This window comes from Sciurus carolinensis, chromosome 3 (assembly GCF_902686445.1).
Source record: "Sciurus carolinensis chromosome 3, mSciCar1.2, whole genome shotgun sequence".
In the NCBI taxonomy this organism is placed as follows: Eukaryota; Metazoa; Chordata; class Mammalia; order Rodentia; family Sciuridae; genus Sciurus; species Sciurus carolinensis.
This window is the reverse complement of record NC_062215.1, coordinates 106,103,835-106,123,893: the sequence shown is the minus strand read 5'-3', so window position 1 is coordinate 106,123,893 and position 20,059 is coordinate 106,103,835. Positions and strand designations below refer to the sequence as shown.

The following is a 20,059-nucleotide window of genomic DNA, read 5'->3' as shown; positions in this document are numbered from 1 at the left end:
AAAGAGTAAATTTTATTGGGGATTTATTTCTATCATTTAATGTTCTATTATGGGACATATTATCAGTAAGGTATATGTAAAATTGGTTACTTATTTCACTGAGATAAAAATTTAAATGTAAATGTATATCTAAGAGTTAGTGACAGCCTGATTTGTTTAAAGGTTCATATTGTAGAAGGTGAAAGCACTTTGCTACACAAAAGAGAAGTTAAAAGCTCTCTCAGCCTTTCTTTGATTGATTCCTGTTCTGGATATAATGTTAGACTGTGTTAACTAATATTCATAGGGACTCAGAAATCAATATATGTAAACTTCTTAAAATGACATTTAAGAAAGAGTATAATGCACAATAGCAAAAATGGGACAACAATGACTGAGATTGGGGTCCCTGACTTCATGACTGTAGCATGCCTGGTGCCTGGGAGTGTTCCTGTGTAGGAGCACAAGATGCCTAACTGCTGTGGCAGTAGCCTCCCTGGGGAGGCTCTGTACAGGAGTCCTATCAGCTCTTACATTGATATCAGGCACACAGCTCTTGGGCAGGAAGAAATTGTTTTGTTAGATAACCAGTGTTTCATCAGTTCCCTTCTCTAGTTCCTGCCCACCTTACAGTAACTTTGGACAGTGGACTTCTTTGAGAGCTACACAGAGTTCCTAACATTGCACTTTGCAGTTGTGGGAAAAAGTTATGTAGATGGTCTAGTCTCTGTAACTCTCCTGAAAACAAAGAATAATGCTTACATAGTCTTTAACTTAATAATAAGACATGTATAAATGTTGCTAACATAACTCTTTAGATCCGCATTTCCATCAGAGAACAGAGTTCCATCTGATCTCAGTTTAATCTTCAAAATCTGTGTTTATAAACCTTTATTTTCTAATACTCCTTTGACCCTCACTGAACTTGAAAATTTGGTCATGCTGGTCATGACAAAAGGGGCAAAAATTAGTTTTAGGATTAGAACATTTTACTTAAGACTTGTGAAGAGCCCTGCCTTACCTGAGATAAGGCTCTGCCTCACCCTGCTACATGTTAGAATGACTCCAAAGTAAGCCAGACTTTAACTCATTTAAAGTTGTGCTCAAAAGTTTGATGTTTGTTGTAAAGATTACAGTGATCTCAAACAGGGTATATAATGTAGAACTCAGCCAAAATTCAAGATAACTATTATACAAGCTAAATATGTTTTTACTCTTGCTAATTTCATTTTGTAAAACTGTTGCCTGTTACTATTTTGCAGAAGTAGCTGCTTCCAGAACATACAACCTAGGTAACTTGTGATAATAGGCCATCACCTTCAAAACAGATAGTATGTGGTAGTACTTTAATAAAAGGGTAAATGACTATAAAGTTATGGACATTAAAGTTAAAGCCCAGTACTCTTACTGTATGACTGGTGAGACTGGCTTGCTGGATGATTAAGATCAAACTTAGAAATTGGAATTAAATACAGAGGCCAAGAAAAAAAAAAAAAAAACCAGTATCTTGCCCTCAAAGTCAGCCTGAACCCAGGGAATAAGAGGACTTCTCTAAGGAGCGCTGCTGCAACTCTGGGTCACACAACCTCCTGATCAAGGAGATTGTTGAGACTAGAGGATGAGAATCGCTCAGTGCATCTGCTGCAGAGGAGGGTCATGGAAAAAGGGAGACACCCCTAATGCTTTCAAGGAAAGCCACCTCATCGAGAAGACCCTGCCTAACCAATGGCACTAATGGAGCTAAGAAGCTGCTCTTAAGTTCTCTATGAGTGGCCCCTGTGGAAACTCAGCTGACTCTTTAACAAGACAGGAACCAGGTCAATTTGACCAGCTTGGTCTTGGACACCCAGCAAAACAGTTAAAACCAAAATATAGCCATTCTTGGGAATTTAAAAGAAATAATAGTTAAAAGTAACTTAAGATGTACACTTGTGTTAACCCACTAAAATTAAGAGTGGAAGCTACAAAAGAAAGATTCTTAGGCAAATGTGCCTGATAACTATCAAGGGAAACTGCCAGAGTCAGAAGATTTTAGTCAGTTTAAGGCCTACAGACCTTCCTAAGCTATACAGGTAGACTTGATCTATGTTTGCTCGTATGATTACCTAGCCCTAAGTAACAGAAGTATAGAGATCTCTACTAAACACAGGTTATACCAATAAGGGATATTTTACAAAAATCAGATGACATTAAGTAGCTTAACTATATTTTCTGGGGACCTCAATGACATTAAGAGTTAAATATTGTGTTTACATTCCTGATAACTTGTACAATGTTAAAGTCCCCAAATAAAGGCCTTGTCCTCTCCAGCCTTTGCTAGGCCTAGTTATGGGAACAATTTCTCAGTTCTTCCACCTCCTGGTGAGAGATTGACTTCTGTCATTTTCATGATACTCAGTGGCAAGTTTCAGATGCTGCAACATTTACTTTGTACTAATCTCATTTCAGTACTCATGTCTTTTTGTTCTTCTATCATAGAAGCACCCACCCCCAGATGAGTTTACAGCCTGCTCTTCCCCAACCAGACTTCTACCTTGGACCCCTCAGTTGACCCGATTTTAAAAAGGGAACTCCAAACTGCTTGCCCCACGCTGCCCACTTCCAGCTCGAAGAAGTCAGATTGGTCATCACCCATTTTCCCTACAGCAGTGAAGGAGTTCCTAGTATTAGAGGGGTAAATGAAGTCAGAATAAGGACAGGTAGTTAGTGTAGAAATAGGGAGTCGGGTCAATTTGAGGAAATGAAGCCATGAAGCCATCGCCTTTGGAAGTTGGAGACTGCTCCTGGAAGAATAAAATGTCAAGGATCTCCGGAGCTCATTAATTACCAAATTTACCTGACTTTAAAGACTGTAAGCAAGGAGGTCTATGTGCAGCTCTGGGAGAAAAATGTTGGTTTTATGCTAATCATTCTGGAGTAGTGAGGGAATCCATGGCAAAAGTCAGAGAAGGACTAACAAACAGAAAGAAAGAATGGGAAACTAGTCAGAACTGGTTTGAATCCTGGTTCAATTTTTCCCCTTGGTTAACTATTCTGGTGTCCACTACAGTGGGACCCCTAATATTGCTGTTACTAGCTTTAACTATAGGACCTTGTATAATCAATAAGTTAATTGCTTTTGTTAAAGATAAATAAATACAGTACAGCTAATGGTGCTAAAGGCCCAATATCAGCCCATTAAGCAGCAAGAATTAGAACAGTAGAGACCCAAGATTGGCTCTCTAAATGTTCTTGGAAAGGGGGGATGTTGAGAGCAGGGTGGTATCTGTGCTGCTAACTGTCTCAAGGACAAACAGGACTGCTGGGCCCCTGTGCTTACCAAGGTTGTTAAGAGATATTTGTCCGAGGAATGTGCAGTTGCCTGGAGACCTTATCCGTCAAGGACGAGAGCAGGGCCTAGCCCCGACTCAGCTCCTGAATAGTTCACCCCTTCCCTCCTCCCTTCTTCCTCTAGGACCGTCCAGTTCTGGCCAGACCCAATGAAAATCAAATAGATTGACCGGACCCAACCAGGGGAGGTTTAGCTGTTCGAATGTTAGCCAATTAGAAGAACACTGTAAAACTGCTTGCTTTTCCTTATAAAAACCCTGCTGACGAGGGCTCGGGGCCTCTCTCCTAGCGTCGTTGATTAAGGACGCAGAGGACCGGGTTCGAACTCGCTAATAAATGACTCTTTGCTGCTTGCATTGATCGTGGTCTCTGGTGGTCCTTGTGGGGTCTCAAGCCTTTGGGCACAACATGTACATATATGAACTTAGGATTCATTCTACTGTCTTTCCTATTCTTATCCCCACTTCTTTCTCTTCATTTCCATTTGTCTAATCCAATGAACTTCTACCACCCTCCCATTGTGTGTTAGCGTTGGAATAGCAGAGAGAACTTTCATCCTTTGGTTTTTTGGGGATTGGTTTATTTCACGTAGCATGATAGTCCTCATTTCCATCCATTTACTGACACATGCCATAATTTCAGTCTTCTTTATGACTGAATTATATTCCATTGTGTATATATATCACATTTTCTTTACCCATTCATCTGTTGAGGGGCACCTAGGTTGGTTCCATAGCTTAGCTATTGTGAATTGAGCTGTTATAAACACCGATGTAGTCATGTTGCTATAGTATGCTAATTAAGTCCTTTGCATATATGCTGAGGAATGGGATAACTGGGTCCAATGGTGGTTCCATTCCAAGTGTTCTGAGGAATCCCCATACCGCTTTGTGGGAAGCCATCTGTGACAAGCAGAATCAAGTTTGGTTCAGCCATGGAACATGGAAATCTGAGTCCCAGGAACTGACAGTCATGAGAGACTGTTTCAGCCAGCCTGGGGGAGGTGACTGTGCAGAGTGACTCACCGCCTGAGGAAATGCTAATTCTACTGGGATGACCCTCTAAAGCAAGTGGCTTCCCTAACTCCACCCCATCCTGTTCCTCACAGAAGAAGCTCCTCCTGTTCCCCCTTTACCTGTAGAACTATAAATAAAGGGAAGGTGGGCTTCTCCGTCTTGTTAGAGGCCAGATCTTGGCATGGCTCAATCCATCACACCCGCTTCCATTTAAAAGGATTATTGGCTCCTGTTTTTATTTTACTAAATAAGTTTCTTAGTGACTAATTAATAGCCAGTACAGTCCTCTGACAGAAACCCTTTCCCTCACCTGGCTGGACAAGGTAGAATCCCGCCTACACCACTTTTCCAGAGTGATTGCAACAATTTGCAGTCCCACCAGCAATGCGTAAGTGAACCTTCTTGCTCACATTCTCACCAATCTTTATTATTACTTATACTCTTGATAACTGCCATTATGACTGGAATGGACACCTATTTTTCCTTTAATTAGATATCCTTGTCTCAGGTTTGGCTTCTATTTTGGATTTCATTCACAGTTAAAGTTTGGATAAGAATTTTAGTACATAATCAAATGTTTTGAAATTTTGAATATCTTATATTATTATTTTAAAATGCGTGTGTGATTTTAAAGCAGTGCATTGGAAGTGTTGAATTATAGAAGCTGACTTTAATATGTGTGGCTCCAGTTATTTTTGCAAGTTTATCATTCACAAGCACATTAAATTCACACACATATTTTTAGCTGAAAGCTACTAAATCATCATTTCTTGTCAAAATTATTATGAAGCAATAATGAGGTGCTTCAAAGGCTATAATTAAGAATAAGTTAATCTGAAACTCTCAACTGAAAGATGATTATAGTTTAACTCAATTACTCTATTTTAAACCATCTCAGACTCTCCAGAACTTCTAAATAAATTGTTGTTATATAGTTATAAAACCATCTAAAGTCATCCTGATGATCATACTCTTGAATAAAAGCATGTGCTCATTTGCAAAAAGTCTAAGGATTTCACTTCTTAATGAAAAATTCAAAAATAGTCACATTTGATAATATTTTAAAATGGGTGAACCAAAGGTGTATATATTGAAATGATTTCCAGTGTTTGATGAATGGGCAATTGTTTTCATTTGTTTTGTGAAGTTTCAGGAACAGAGACTGGAAAATGTTCATCTACATTTTGTCAAGGAAAATTATCATCTATTTGTAAAATATTTATAAACCATACCAGAAGAAATTAAATCTTCATATATGTAGGATAAAATGTGAAGTTAAAAAAATTGCCCTTCTCTCTTGACCATCTGTGCCTAGGATAGTCCAATAACTTTTGGGTAGGAGCTACTCAAGAAATCTGTGGTTAAAATATTTGTGGTTTTTCTTTCCTTTTCCTTTTTTCTTAGATATTGGTTGTATTCATTAATCCTTTTGCAAAATTAAATTATATTAAACAACTAGAGAAATTTTAAAGACATAAATGTAAGATAAAATTTTCAATTATTAAATTTAATAGACATACAATCATTGCTACATTATTGTTCCGTAGAATTGCCAAACACTCATTGTGATATTAAACTCTTTATTGTTGAGAATTGCTGAAAATAGGCACTGTCTGCAGACTTCATTTTCAGTAGCATAGATTTGGTGTTATACAGCTCCATACAATTGTCTATGAAGACACTGCAAGGAGAATTAAATCCTTGACTTATCTTGCTTTTTCTGTTTCAAAAATAGAATTCTTATTGTCAACATCTATTGCATTTTGTTATAGATTTTGCCTAGATTGGTTTGAGTTCTGCCTTGTTTAGTTCTTTTTCTCATTTCTTACACCAACCACTGTCATACTCTCTCTGAAATTTCTTTTGTTAGAACCTCTGTGTGTTGCCTGGAAGAGGAGAGAATTTGTTACTCTTTTTCACATGGACATTTAATGGAACACAGTCATTGTTCCAACTGAATAACTTCCTACCTAACTGGACCCATTGTCTCCTCCAGCTTGTGCTATTGCCTGTTGCTGTGTACTTACACAAGAATTCTTGACTAACTTTTTTAAACTTCTAGAGTATTCATATACTAACTTTAAAAAGTTTATCCATCTGCTAAGTTACCTGCAACATTTTACACATTGGTGCATATGAGCATATTTAAATTCTTTTGTCTTCAAAATGATTTACCATCATAATTTTAATGAAAATACTAGTATGCTATAAACCAATAAACTGCAGATTAAAAACTTTTTAATAGCAAACTTGGAATTGAAGCAATAATAGTATAATCACCTACATCTTTATCACTCATCATCACAAAGCATTAGTTTTTAAGACTTGTAAAAAAATTGAATAATTCTTGATCTCTGAACTTTTATGCTCTAAGTACAAGTCAATTATCATCTAAATAAGAGATCAAGTACATTTCTTTTATCATCCTGGTCTATGCACAGAGTGATAGCAACAGTCACAATAATGATTTAAAGGATGTTGTTATAGACTCAACTTGATAGATGAAAGACAAAACCATTGGTGATGAACGGGGAGCTCAAAAAATAAAAAAGGAAAGAAAAAGAAAGAAGAGAAAGGAAGGGAAAGAAAAGAAACATAGAAACTAAAAAATCCTGAATTATGAAAACACATTCTTAACTACCTCTGGACAGTATTCTAGACATTTTGATGTATGGATTTAGGCCAAATAAGGGTTATTTCAGAGTTTTGAATATTAGAATTCTGAAAGAAAACAAAAAACCAAAAAACATTGTTTTAAGCTGCTACATTTATGGCTATTTGTTACAGCAAGAATGGAAAACTAACACAGGGTCTTTTGTAGGTGAGGAGTCATTTTTCTATTGCTGCTTTCAAGGTTTGCTCTTTAACATTGTTTTCATCATTTTTATTATCCTGTGTCACCCTTTTACATTCATCCTATTTGTAACTGGACACAAAGATTAATGCTTTCATCAAGTTCGGGAAATTCCAACCATTGTTTCTTTGAATAGGTCTTTCTATTCCTTTTTCTCTATCTTCTTCTTACATCTCAATACCCATATGTTGGATATCTCACACTTTTCTGAGATATCTCACACTTCACTTTTCTCCATTATTTTCTCTTTCTGTTCTTTGGATTGTAAAGGTAGATCTCTGTGGATCTGTCTTAGATTGATTTTCTCCTATCAATTCATACTTCCATATCTATCTTCTGTTGAGCTCATGTAATGAACTTTGTATTCCAGTTACCAGACTTTTCAATTCCTGAATTTCCATTTAGTTCCTTTTATATTTGTACCTCTTTACGGATATTCCCAGTTTGATGAGGCCTTATCATAGTTTCCTTCGCTTCTCCAAGTGAACATTGGCTCAACTTCTTTGAACAGAATGACTACCATGAAGTCTATCTGCAGAGTCTGATATTTGGACCTTCTAAAGGCAGTCAGTCTCTGTCCTGTTGAATGTTTCTTTTTCTGTTCCCATGAATGGGCTGCACTTAATTGTTTTTGTTGAAAACTGGATGTTTTACATAATGTATTAATGTGTATCAATGATGGATACCATTCTCTGTGCTTCTGAATTTCATGATTGTTTGCTTGCTTATTTGTCTATTGCCTACTGACTTGACTGGATTATTTTAATGACATCTTTTCACCTGCATTATGAAGCCTCTAATTTTTTTTTTCAGAGGCTGCAGACTTAAGCATTAACAACTATGGTTTGAGCAGGGTTCTCTTTTTCCATTATTTCCATGTTTGAATATCTTTTTATGAGTCTTTTTTGGAATTCTGACCCAGGTCTTAGCCCTCACTAATTAATGGATGATTGCTCAATTGTTCTAACAAATTTATTAAGGGAGGGGAAAAAAAAAAACAATCTGACTGCACTGTACATGACGAGTCATGTCCTTGTTGCTGTTCTCAGAGCATCCTCCTTGATTTGTTCTCAACTGTGTCTATCAGTTAAAACTGTGACCACCCTGTATTTATCCTACTTGTAGCTGGTTGAGCTTATTTCATTTGTAGATTAATGTTTTTCTTGTTTCTCAATTAAGGTTCTCGGGCAAAAATTGCTATAGTCTGATTCAATAAAATTTGGGTCTTTCTTTAAGGAGCTTTTGATCCTTCTGAGTCTTTTTCTGACCCCAGGAATAATCTCCCCATTTCCCTTTCCTTTTTTTTTCTCTGCTAAAATAGGTGGCATTTGGGTTAATTTGTTGTTTTGGAGCTCCCAGCTTCCTCTTAATTGCTTACCAGTAAAATCTAAATTGTTTGTGAGTATTTTAAACTTGAAATTACCCACACTATATTCCAAATAAAGTCAGTTCTATTGCAGAGATCTTCAGAGCTGTCTATTCTATGTTTGCCTCTGAACTTGGGTAAACAATATTTTACTGCTCTTAGTGTGCACACCTCCTTTATGAGCAGGATGTGAAGCAAGGATAGGATCTTCTGGTGTCTGCTTGACTCTCCAGGATGGAAGATTTGAGGTATGAGCAAGCAGGGAACAGAGTAATAATACCCCTCAGTATTTTTGGCCTCCTATGCTGCGGATAGAGTCTTATGCAGATACTATTCTTAATGCAGGAAGGGGGCCTCCAATTTCTCAGCTGTCTACATCTAAAAATGTAATCTCTAAATTATGGAGCAATATGGGGTGAAAAATTCTAGTGCCCTAAACCTTCTAAGGAGATGCTTGAGTAAGAAGGACCCTGTCTCTTGGCCATGTCTGCCAAAGTGGAGCTTCCAGTACCCTTGAGGTGCAGGTTAAGGAGAAAGAAAGAGGTAGATTTGTGGCTCAAGTGTCATAGTCTCCCACTGCTATTATTGCAAATTAATAGATTTTGTTGAATAAATATTTCTTTTTCTTTGCTATATGTCCTTAGGACAATTTCCAGATACTTAAAATGACTTTTTTTCTAAAACTAATTTTCACTAATTATGATGTATCACTGGGGAGTGGGTCTGTGGTTTCTCATGTCATTATTACAGAAATGGAGTTGGATTTTTGATTGTTATAAAGCAAGTCTTCCCTCCAGATTCTAGATTAAAAATCCCTTTGAGGGAGTAGAGAATAGATAATGGAGAGTTATGGAGTCAAAAGAGAGCCCAGAGATATAATGGCAGCCGTTAGTTTATTCTGGATATAAATCCAGCATGGTCACTGGGAGCATAGGAAAAACAGTCTCAGTGAATCTAATCAAAGTTATTGTGGATATCAGGAAAAATAAAATAAAAAAGGTCTAAGTATAACTAAGTCCCTTCTTAAAATTATTTTTATTCCAGTTTAGTGGATTTGCATAATGCCTAAATCAAAAGTGTAAATATTCTTAATGCTTATGCTTTTCTTCAATTTTTATTTGCTTTTTTTTTTTTTTCTTTTGGTTTTGTTTTGCAGTGCTGGGTTTTGAACCCAGGACCTCACACATGGTAGGCAAGCACTCTGCCACTGAACTACAACCCCAGCCCCTCACCTCTATATTTTGACAAAACAAACAAACAAACAAAAACAACAACTAGATTTAGTAATTTCCATCTTTGAAGACCAATGGAAAGGTTATCTGTATTGAATGACAGCCACTCAAAGATATCCTGGAAGTTCTAGAGCAAGGTGAGAAGTTTAAAATTTCTTACTGCATAAGGATAACCTCCTCAATTAGAATGACTCTACACCTTAAACAAAACAAAACAAAAAAGTCAAGTAAAAACAAATAAAACTATTTCTATCCTTCACTTAAAAATAATTTAAACAATGGAAAACCAAAAAATTCAAGTTACAGACAATAGCAAATAAATAACCAAAAACATCAAGTGCAGTGTCAATTTTAAGTGGCTAATTGATGGAGGGTTTATAGAAAAAGAGATTGGGAAGTAAGGCTTTAGGATTATGATTTAGATAGAACTTGCCCTTTTCCATCTCACTCCATATAAGGTTTCAACCACAGTGGCAAAATACAGAGAAACATGGGAGCTTTTGTAATTTGTATTTATTTCAATAGATCTTTCTGTAGAAAATATTTCTGGGTTTGAATTTTGGATTTTGAAATGCATCAATACCCATTTATAGTTTGGATTTTAAAAGTGAACTTTATTATTATAGAGATACACTGCAATCATATATTTATATATATATATATATATATTTAGTACTTCATGACCAAAGTGTCTCTTGATTAAAAAGAATCCAAATATTTATTAAATATAGCAGAAATAGATTTGTCAACTTTTTAATTAACATTCTTCTTTTGGTTCCATTTTTACATTCTTTTTGGTTTTATTTTGCTTACAAAAGTCACTGTACATTTTCATGGAACTACATAGTAGAGGAAGACATTAATAAAACCACATTTGTTTTAAAATATATAATTTCTCAGAAGATTTTTTTTCATAAATCAGCATGTCTATGATTAGTAACTTGAGGAAGACATTTAGTAATCAGTGTCAGGAAAGGCATACAGTTCCTTAGAAACATAAATGATTACACAAATTGAAAACTGAAGGAAACTATATTTAGGTTTAATTTACTCATTTTTGATGCAGTCCTAAAGACCAGAAAACACAAATTACAGTTTCTAATAAGTGGCTGCAATGCGTAACATTTTCAAGAAACTATGACTAAATAATTCTGTGCACTGCATGCATACATATTGAAATGACAGGTGTTGTGTGGGCAGTGAGTTTAAAGAGCTGTAGTAAGTCTGTGTGTGCATGTGCCTGTGTGTGTGTGTGTGTGTGTGTGTGTGTGTGTGAGACAGAGAGAGAGAGATGGGGGGAGAGAATTAATATCTCTGTCTATCCCATACTGAGGATGAGTTTTTAAAAGTGACTTTTCATTTATACCTGAATCAACATTATCAAATAATAAATTATTATCTATTGTAAGAAAAAGAAATAAATAGTCATGCCAAATTCATGTCTGTGATCATATCAATGTCATCTGGATGAAAATATTTTGTAAAATGAATTAGAGGAAATCACACCACGTGAAAACAAACGATTTTCTGCTAATTGGCAAATGTTTATGTATAATGAGTGCAAATCATCAATTTGGCATTATGAAACTATAATGATGTAGACTAACCTCTCAAGATCTTCAAATTTTTAGTTAAATCAGATTTCACTGGAATTCAGTCATAGGAAAGACAAAATTAACAGAAACTAGTCCTTGTTTCCTTGTTAAATAATTTACTTTGATATTTCAATAGTGTTATTTAAGTATGTATTTTATTCATAAGAATCAATCCATCTTGGCTAACAAAATTCCAATAGAAATAACTAATTCAGGACTGGGAAGATAGCTCAATTGGTAGAGTGCTTGCCTTATAAGCACAAGGCCCTGGGTTCAATCCCCAGTACTGCCAAAAAAAAAAAAAAAAAAAAAGAAAAGAAATAACTAATTCACCTCTTGCTACAGGCAAGTTACATACTTTCATGGCACAAGATATAAATAACTAAATGTGTTTCCCTAATACATAGCATAACCTCAGATTTGTTTAAACATACTTCTATATATTTTTAAATGTAGAATAATCAATATACAAAATGAGAAAGAAGAAGAAATAATAACCTAGAATTCAAGATATATCTTGGACAGTATGTTTAATACACACACATAAAGAAAAATGTATTAAAATTCTTTCAGTTGAGATAATCTAAATGGTAGCATTTTCATTGATTTTTGTAACTGGCCAATATGTATTTTCCAAATTTTCATATATATATATATATATATATATATGCATACACACACACACACATTAATATCTCTAAGTATGTGTACATATATATCATATTCAGGGAAAAATAATTACCATAACAATGAATACATGTAAAATAATAAAAGTATAAAGGAAAAGGATTCAGTATCCAAAGATATACATGTATATACAATAATGACCCTAAAAATATTTCAGTAATAATATGTTTGTTTCTAGGTAAATAGTTAATATCAAACTTTTTAATTTCTTTTGGGAAATGTTCCTATGTCTATTTCAAATTTTAAATTCCATACATTGAGAAATTCATGTGACTTATATTTCAAATGGCGTATTGGTTTCTAGGGATATACTTATTATCAGGTACAGGTCTTGCAAATTTGTCATTACAGCAATAGACTATATCAAATAACACATAAGTATGCATAGATAGATGGAGACATTAAAATTGTTCTTATTAATTAAACTATTATTTTTCTCTTGTTGCGTAGTAAGTGAAAAACTGAGTGGTTTAAATTTATCAACTAATTTATGATATAAATTTATGGTCTTTCAAGTTTGGAGGTCTAAGTCTGAACTAGCTGTCAGTAGGCCAAAATAAAGCTATGGAAACACTATATTCTTTTCTTGGAACTCTCTGGAAGAATTCTTGCCTTTTCTACCTTCTTAGCATACGGCCCCTTACCCCACCCAATTGAAGCTCCCTCTATCTTTCTGTATTTCTCTTTTACTTTTGTAAGGACCCTTTTGATTACCCACTTGAATAATTGAAGGTAATTTCTCCATCGTGAGGGCCTTTAACAATTTACTCACATCTTCAATTTCCCTTTGCCATGTAAAATAATATTCTCTCAAACTCTGCAGATTAGGATGTGGAAATCTTTGGTGGGTCAGTTTTCTAGTTATTTAGCAACTCCTGGTGCTAAACAGTGTTGAGACATCTTTGCTTATACAACATTATCATTAGTGACATATCAGAGTCATTGGTGACATATCAGAGAACTTAGTAGAAACACTTCTGCCTATGTAAAGCATATATTCTAGCAATGTAAACTAGAAGCAGTACACAATAAATATGAGTATTTTTTTGTTTTAGAAGAAGATAAAGTAGATGGAAAAAATAGAACAGAGTGAGGTAGAACAGAATCTGGGAGAGATGAAACTGGTACTTCACGTTGAGTGATCAAGATAGAGCACATGGAGAGGATAGTATTTGTTGAATTTCATGCAGACACCTAGAAAATGAACATCTCAAGAATATGGTGTAGCTAGTGTGATTTTTCAGACATGTCCTAGCATGTCTAATATGAGGAGAAAGATCAGACTTCACAGTAGTGGCAAAATGTGGCTAGAGGAGAGAAGAGCAGTAACATGTAGGATCAGAAAAAAAGAATAAAGGAAGAACAGAACAAATCATATGGGACCCTGGGACATTTGAAAGGATTTTGACTCTCCTGTATATGAAATGGAAAACATCATAGGGATTTTAACAGTAAGCAAAATTATGTGCTTCTCATTTTAAAGAATCACTCTCACTTGTTGAGAGTGACAATGCACTGGGGCAAGATGGGAGAAGGGAAAGCAATTAAGTGGCTTAATTATACTCCATGTATGTATAATATGTCAAAATATACTCTACCATCACGTACATCTAAAAAAAAAATGACAACAAAAAAAGTGGCTATTACAGTTACATATGCCAATTTTGGTATTGGTTTATGGCAAGAGATAGCAGTGTTCAAAGAGAAGCAACTGGAAAATTTGTAAAATAAATAAATAGGTTAACGGTGAAACCAACAGTAAGTAATTCAAGGAAAGAATTGAGCAAGGGAAATAAACAGAGAAAGAGAGAGAGAGAGAGAGAGAGAGAGAGGGAAAACAAGAGAACTAGAGAACAGAGACAGCTCAACAGCAACACAGGTTTGTTCAGAATAAGCCTGCAGGGGGTGTGGCCCAGTGGAGACTGAGACTCATCTTCTGCTCACAGCCTGGGATAACTATAGGGAAGTGATAGGGTGGTTTTTTGTGGTTAGGCCATTTCTAGGGGCTTGTCATCACCTTTATTCTTTCAGGTGGTCAATGTTACATGTCAAACCAAGTGTTTTTCAAGATTTCAGTCCCAGATGACAATTCCCATTCTTTGTGTCATGATGGAGTGTTTTCTGGGGTTTAGGTCAGACTGAGTCAGAGACCATGAAGTGACCATTCCTCTTAGATGGAGGATATGTTTCGAAATGTCATTGCCTGTGTCAAGTCCTCCCGAATAAGTCAAACTGTCCAATGTTTCTGATAAGTCAAATAGGATAAGAACTGATAATTGATCATTTCAATCAACCACAAGCAAGTGATTAACCACCTTGAAGAAGCAGTTTTGGTGAAGTACGGAAGATGAATCCTGAATGAAATTAGTTATCAAAAAATAGCAGGAAAGAGATTGGAAAGAGTAAGCAAAACAACTTTCTAGGAGTTTTGCCAAAAAAGGACAAGGTGAAGCACAAAGGTTGCTGAGAAATGGATAAAAAGAAAGCGAAAATGAGGAAAAATAACTGTGTTGTTGCAATTATAGGGGGAAAGTCTGTTAAGGCAGAAAATTAATGAGGGAGGAGAGAAAAGGCAGAATTGCTAGAAAAGATGTCTCGAGTATGCAAGGGTAAGTGGGATCTGGTGCACAAATAGAGATATTGGCTTGAGGTGGGAGATTACAAAGACTACAGTTATAGAGAGTGTAGTGTATGTGGGTTCAGATGTTGGTTATGGGGTAGATGTCTGTCACTTATTTGAAGCTTTACTTCTTCTGTGGCATGAAAACCTTGAGTATATAGCTCTCTCAAATAACTTGCATCATTTAGATTTAACTAGGGAAACCTCGTATAAAAACATAAAAGGATACTAATAAAATGACTATAAAATGACATTTAGTACACAAAGTCAATAATTTTTGAAGTACATGATCCCTGACACAATGCAAACATGAAAAATGTCTAGGTATCATTTGTAAAAATAATATTGAAAGATTTATGTGTTCGGCCTCACCTAAATGAAGTTTTCATCTTCTCTAGCAGAGATGCCTCTAGTACTTTATTAACCTTAATTAAAGTGTTCTTATTCTCCACAGGTTAGGACTCTATCAGGAGTTTTTATCATAAAATAATAGAAGCAGAAAAGGAAATCCCAGAGAAATAAGACAGACTGTTTTTGCCGTATAACAATCCCTAAAATAAGGAATAAGAAAATGCAGTATAAGTATTTTCTAATCTGTAATTTATGAACTTCCTAGTTCAATAGTTTGCAGTCTTAAGGAATGACTTTTTAAATTAAACCCCATCAAAACACTAATGAGATTTTTTTGTAGAACTGGAAAAATATCCAAAAATTCATATGGAATCACAAAAGACCCCGAATAGCCAAAGTAACCTTAAGCAAAAAGCAAAGTTGGAGATATCACAGTACCCGATTTCAAGACACACTACAGAGCCATAGTAATAAAAACAGAATAGTATTGAAATAAAGAGAGACATGTAGATCAATAGAACCAAATGGAGGATTTAGAAATAAATCCACGCATTTTCAAACAATTTATTTTCAACAAAGATGCCTCAAATAATCAGTGGAGAAATGACAGCTTCTTCAGTAAAGGGTGCTGGGAAACTGAATATTTACTTGTAGAACACTGAAATTGACTCTCCCCTCTTACCCTGTACAAAAATTAAATTCAAAAGAATCAAAGACCTTAATGTAAGCCCCGAAACTCTGAAACAATTAGAGGAAAATATTGGCACAGGCAATGAATTCCTGATTTGGATTCCAAAAGCACAGGAAACAAAATCAAGAATTAACAAATGGGATTAAATAATATCGCGTTCCCTGCCCGCAGAGAAACACGACACCTGGTTGAAGTTTCAATGCTTTATTGCGCGCTGTCTTTCTGCTTCTATTGTTTCTTTTTCTTATCCTATTTCCTCTTCCCCCTCAGCAGGGAAGTTACAGACCTTATATAGGTAAAACCACCAATCAAAGGAGAGCACACGAGGGAAAAGCGTGGACAGATACAGAGAGCCAAGCAGGGCATACCGAGATCATGCGTTGTGCATAAGACCAGAGAACCAGTCATAAAGACTTCCTTAAAATGATGTCAGATGTTTGTGCAAAAGTTAACTGCTCTGGCTCACTGCCAGGCGCCATCTTAGCCACACCTAGGGCCAGGGGTCCCGGGTACCCCGACAGTTCCCCCTTTTTTATTATAAAATTAAAGCTCGGGACCGTGCCTGTCTTAGGTTGAGTGGTCAGCATATGTCCTTACCCGTCATCAGAGTCTGCAGAGCATGCTGCAACTCCTGTCTTAGGTTGGTACATAGCCACCTCCTTCATTACCCGTCTTTGACTACCAGTCCAGCATCGAGAGCCACACTTGTGGGGAGCTGCCGGCCTCTAGGGCGGTCATGGCCTGATGAAACATAATCCGATCCCTGTTTTGGCTGGTTCGTAGACGCACAAACAGACGAGTGAGGAAAAGGATACCAATGAGGAGAAGCAGTCCCAAAGTGCCCAGACCTGCCCACTGTTTTACAAAATTGAAAGCAGAAGAAAACCATTCAGCCATCTCAGATACAGAAGCAATATGTACCCCAGTAGAATTAGCTTTGACAATTTCGGCTCTAAGTTGTGAGGTAAGATTATCAAATTGAGATGACCAAGTAGAAGTAAGGTAAAGTGACAAATTACTAGATAACTTAGCTGCAGTGCTGAAATTATCATATACAATAGGGGTAACACAAACAGCTCTTAAAGAGTAAACACATCCCAGTCCCAAAAGTTCTTGTAATATGTCCACTTGTTCTTGTAATAGGTCCACTCTTTGATTCACCAGGAGTAAGCCTGCCCTTAAATGTTGGTTTAAAGTCTCTTGAGTTTGTAAGGCAGTAGCTGTGTTTTCAGCTAAACGGTTGACTGCAGTCGCTGTTTGTATAGTAGTTGTCAATTCACAGCTGCTGCGATGCCAAATTGTCTTTTATTTCTTGATAGTAGCACTGGTAATTCTGCATCTGTAACAGAGACTTGGATAGGTAGGAAGGTAGGGATGCGCATTAAGACCGCACGGGAGAAATTGGTAGCATTTCAACATTGAGAAAGGTAGCAACTAGATTGAGAGCAATCAAGAGTTGTGTTATTGGAAATATTGGTTAGTAGAAACATAAAAGGAGGGAACACACAGGCTGGAGTGGATGAGAATGTAATGTCTCTAGTACAGTTAGTAGTAGTCTCAGCTCCAGCATTTTTTCCGCTCCACGCCGAAGAGTTCCATTCGCATTGTCTAAAAGATCCTCCTTTAAGAGCAAAAAAAAAGGTTGTAAGTTAGTATATCCTGAAGTCAAGGTGAATAGCAACCAGCTATCAAAAGGATTACGCGCTCCATGCCCAAGTTGGCGTCATGATCAGCAAAATTATCAGTGGTACGCTGGGAAGTAAAATTTGGTGTGAAGAAAAATCCATGTTGAACCGGGGTCGCTCGCTTGGCATTTTGACAACCTGTCCAAATGGGAGGTGTGGAAAATTTTGGATTACATGGAGGAAAATTTCTGGGAGTTTTAAATCCATTAGTGGGAAGAGGTAATTTGTGAGGTACAAATCCTGTGATCAAAGTAGCTTCCCCTTCCCAGTATGTCCTTGATATGGTTATTGAATTATTATTGGCATACTGAAGACCAAGCATAGCATAACCCTGGAGCGGAGCATAAGGGGATTCCATACTCTTATAAAAGAGACCCTGTACCTGCTTTTGGAGAACAATACAAGGGCTAGAGTTATTCAAAGCATAAGGCTCCAGGGAGGGAGATAGCGGAAGAATTATATGGTTGAGTCTCTGGATCATAAAGTGTAGTGGGTAATCCTGTAGCCGCATTGGTGGTGAACAACGGAGGGAGTAGAGAGGAAGTATTAGTTAACGGTAAAGGATATGGCCAAGCTTTAACTATTGCCCACAGGTTTTGGGTCTGGCTGTCCGCTTGTGTCTTTGTAGTTATGGGAAGGCTCACTATCGTGAGGAGGAGTAGTATCACTTCCATGTTGTATAGGTCTGGTCAGTCTTTCAGGAACCCAGATCGGAGTTTGTTGATCCTGTGGAAAAATACAAACAGACCCTCGGACCCAACATAATACTGGATCTGGTCCTTTCCAGCAACCTGTCAATATGTCTTTCCACTTGGCCCATGTTTGAGGGACAGGGGAAGGGTTGCTATGGCGATCAGCCGCAGAGTGTCCATAATTGTCTATAGTCAAAAAATTTAAAATAAAAAGAACCAGATTAATTTTGTCCTTGGGAGATTTAAAGGAGGCTCCTATTCCCCCTTTTTGTTTATTAAGACAATTTTTAAGGTGAGATGTGTCCTCTCGACTATACCTTGTCCTTGTGGATTATAGGGAATACCAGTAATCAATTGAATATTAAATGTTTGTAGAAATAGCCGGAAGCTTTTGGAGGTATAAGCAGGACCATTATCTGTTTTTATAACTTTAGGTATGCCCCAGCAAGCAAACGCTTGTAGGCAGTGTTGAATGACATCTTTTACCTTTTCTCCAGAGTGAGCGGAAGCCATGATGACCCCTGAAGCAGGGTCTACTGACAAATGTACATACTCTACAGTACTGAATTCAGGAATATGAGTTACATCCATTTGCCAAACATGATTAGGTAACAATCCCCTGGGATTGACTCCAAAAGATTGTACTGGGATCAAAGGAGCACAGTGTTGACAATTTTTTACTATTTACCGAGCCACACATTTAGAGATAGGAAATTTTCTACTCAAGGTAGTGGAATTTACATGGAATTTTTTATGAAAGAGTTTTGTTTGTTCCTCTATGGAAAAAACAAAAACGGATTTGGTAGCCATATCCACCAAAACACTTGCTGTAGCCAAAGGTCCCGGTAAATTAGAATGAGCCCTAATATGTCCTATATAGAATGGATGTTTACGCTGCAGAATAAGGTTTTGCAGTGTAGTGAAATAGGAAGCCACGGTGGATAAAGAAGAAATACATGGCACAGTTTCAAGAACACTTAAAGCATTAACAACATATGAACTATCAGAAAGGAGATTAAACGGCTGATTATCTGCTACTTTAAAAGCCAACACCACAGCTGCAAGCTCAGTAACTTGTGCCGAGTTGGATTGAACTATTATAGTATGAAGTTGATCATGAACAAGTGCAGTGCCTACTCCATTTTTAGATCCATCAGTAAATATAGTTATATAATTTTTAATAGGTTGGGCACTAGTCACTTTTGGAAAAATTATGGGAGTAACTTTACAAAACTGAATCCAAGGATGTTGGGGATAATGGTTATTAAACTGAGTTGAGGTGGAACAATATAATACTGACTAATCATCATCATTATTGTTTAGTCATTTAATTTGTTGAGTGGAATAAGGGGTTATAATGATAGAAGGATGGATTTCAAAGACAGTAATGCAAGATTCTATTCCCTTAAATATTACTTGAGCAACAGCTTTGGGATATGATTGTAATATTTTAGCTGGTAGGAATAGGCATTAAGACTGTTTATGAGAACCTAGAAGCATTCCAACATTGAGAGAGAAGTTTGGAGAATAGCAGCTTGATAAATACCCTGTTTTAAAACTTGTATACTTGGAAAATATGAATACATTTAATATACAAGGAGTGACCATTTTACAATTACCTTGACACTTTAATCTTACTAAATTTAGTTTTTAAAGAAAAATTTAGACTCTGTAACATAGTACAATACTCTTAACAGTTGTTTAACCATAATTGTATAAACCCCAATTTTTAAGACTAATTGTTTTAAAGAATAAAACTTAATAGACACAAAGTTAAGAGTAAATTAGTGTTTCTAAGAAATCCTTGTTATTTTACTATGTCATTTTACCATATAGATTGAACTTTGGCTTATATCAGAACATTAGTATTTTACCTTAGGAAAAACCTTAAATAGCTTTAGCTGTTTTACATACATACAACCAACTTAGTTACACACAGACTTGTTGAAACTTGCCCTTCA

General features: G+C 36.3%; 1 non-coding gene across 1 annotated transcript; it reads left to right on the top strand.

Moving 5' to 3' along the window:
* The first annotated feature begins 11,591 nt into the window (after window positions 1-11,591).
* On the top strand, window positions 11,592-11,664 carry Trnai-uau (transfer RNA isoleucine (anticodon UAU)). The gene has a single exon. It is a non-coding gene; the product is annotated as a tRNA-Ile (tRNA).
* Window positions 11,665-20,059: the final 8,395 nt, after the last annotated feature.